This window comes from Arachis duranensis, unplaced genomic scaffold (assembly GCF_000817695.3).
Source record: "Arachis duranensis cultivar V14167 unplaced genomic scaffold, aradu.V14167.gnm2.J7QH unplaced_Scaffold_55289, whole genome shotgun sequence".
In the NCBI taxonomy this organism is placed as follows: Eukaryota; Viridiplantae; Streptophyta; class Magnoliopsida; order Fabales; family Fabaceae; genus Arachis; species Arachis duranensis.
Genome location: NW_026264958.1, coordinates 40,004 through 42,479, shown reverse-complemented (window position 1 = coordinate 42,479; position 2,476 = coordinate 40,004).

The following is a 2,476-nucleotide window of genomic DNA, read 5'->3' as shown; positions in this document are numbered from 1 at the left end:
CCGTTGCCGGGGATTATTCGAGTTTGAACAACTAAAGGTTTATTTTGTTGCTTAGATTAGGAACAATTTATTTTTGTTGTTATAGAGTCATTAAATTCTGAGTCCTTTATTCCCTTTTCAAAAAATTTTCAAAAATATATTATTTTTCTTTATCAATTTCTAATTTTTGTGAGTTTAGTGTCTTGTTCTAAGTTTGGTGTCAATTGCATGTTTTTTTTCCTTGTCTTTTAATTTTTCGAATTGCATGTTCTTGTTCTTCCTTGATCTTCAAATTGTTCTTGTCAATTTTTCTTGTTTGATCTTTGGTTTGTCTTGTTCTGTGTCTTTTCTTGTTTTTCTTGTGCTTTTTCAAAACATTAGTTTTCAAAAAATTATTTTTATCTATAAAAATAATACATCTTTAAAACACGTTACATTTATAGCTCAGTTGGCTAGAGTGTTGGCTTATGTTCTTGGCAATTGAGTATCTTCTTTTTAAAATCTTTTTCAAAAATAATTTTTCTTAATTGGGTATCTTCTTTTTAAAATCTTTTCTTCAAAAATAATTTTTCTTGATTTAATCTTGTGCCAAACTTTAAGTTTGGTGTTTTCTTGTTGATCTTTCTTTAATTTTCGAAAATTTATCTTGGTTTTCTAAAAATTTTAAGTTTGGTGTTCTTGAGTCTTTCTTGTGTTTTGATCTTAAAATTTTTAAGTTTGGTGTTCCCTGGTGTTTTCCCTCCAAAATTTTCGAAAATAAGGAGCATTAGATCTAAAAATTTTAAGTCTTGTGTCTTTTGTGTGTTTTTCTCTTTCATCATAAAATTCAAAATTAAAAAAAATATATAAATATCTTTTTCAAAAATATCCTAACCACTTTCTCTCTCCTCAAATTTTCGAAAATCTTTATAAAAGTTTTCAAATTTTTAATTTTTAATTTTCTTTCTTTATTTATTTTTATTTCGATTTTTTTATTTTATTTTATTTTATTATTTCGAAAATCAATTTTCTTTATATAATAAATTAAATAAAATAGATAATATCAACATCTATACCATCTCACTTGCTCCATCATGGAACTAAGTGGAAATGAACGATCCAGGAGGACTCTGGGGTCATATGCTAACCCCACTACTGCTTCATATGGGAGTAGTATCTGTATACCCTCCATTGGAGTTAGTAGATTTGAGTTAAATTCTTAGCTCATTATCATGGTGCAGCAAAGCTGCCAGTATTCCGGTCTTTCACATGAAGAACCTACAGAGTTTCTGGCACAATTTTTACAAATTGCTGACACAGTACATGATAAGGAAGTAGATCAGGATGTCTACAGATTACTACTATTTCCATTTGCTGTAAAAGATCAAGCTAAGAGGTGGTTAAATAACCAACCTAAGAACAGCATAAAGACATGGAAACAGCTGTCAGAAAAATTCCTGAATCACTATTTTCCTCCAAAACGGATGACACAGCTAAGGCTAAGCATCCAAGGCTTCAAACAAGGAGATAATGAATCCCTTTATGATGCCTGAGAGAGATACAGAGAGATGCTAAGAAAATGCCCCTCTGATATGTTTTCAGAGTGGGTGCAATTAGACATCTTCTACTATGGGCTTACAGAAAAAGCTCAGATTTCTCTAGATCACTCAGCTGGTGGATCTATACATATGAGAAAAACAATTGAAGGAGCTCAAGAGCTTATTGATACAGTTGCCAGAAATCAGCATCTGTACCTAAGCAGTGAATCTTCCATGAAAGAAGAAGCTAAAACAGTAACTGTTGAACTCAGTCCTGTAGATCAGGCTAATGAATTCAATCAGCAATTAGACTTTCTAACTCAGCAGCTAGCCGAATTCAAGGAAATACTACAGGAAACAAGAATGGCTAACATGAATATGGAAGTACAGTTAAAGCAAACAGAAAAGCAACTGTCAAAACAAATAACAGAAGAATGCCAAGCAGTTCAATTAAGAAGTGGGAAAACATTAAATACCTCACTTCAAAGCAGCAGGAAGCCAAGAAATGAACAAATGGCTACTCAAAATCCCTCTGAGGACAATTAGAGCCCAGAGAGGAATAAGGCTGGCGCTAAACGCTCAGACCATGCTCATTCCTGGCGTTCAACGCCAGAAACAAGCATGAATCCGGCATTGAACGCCCAAGGGGAGCACAGTTCTGGCGTTCAGACGCCAGTAACAGATAAGGAGTTGGCGTCTAACGCCACTCCAGCTTCCATCCCTGGCATTCAAACACCAGTGGAGGATCAGTCACATACAAGTGCTGACAACAACCCTTCTAAAAAGGCTTCCCAACCCACTTCTACAGGTAATAAACCTGCAGCAACTAAGGTTGAGGAATACAAGGCCAAAATGCCTTATCCTCAAAAACTCCGCCAAGCGGAACAGGATAAGCAATTTGCCTACTTTGCAGACTATCTCAGGACTCTTGAAATAAAGATTCCATTTGCAGAAGCACTTGAGCAAATACCCTCTTATGC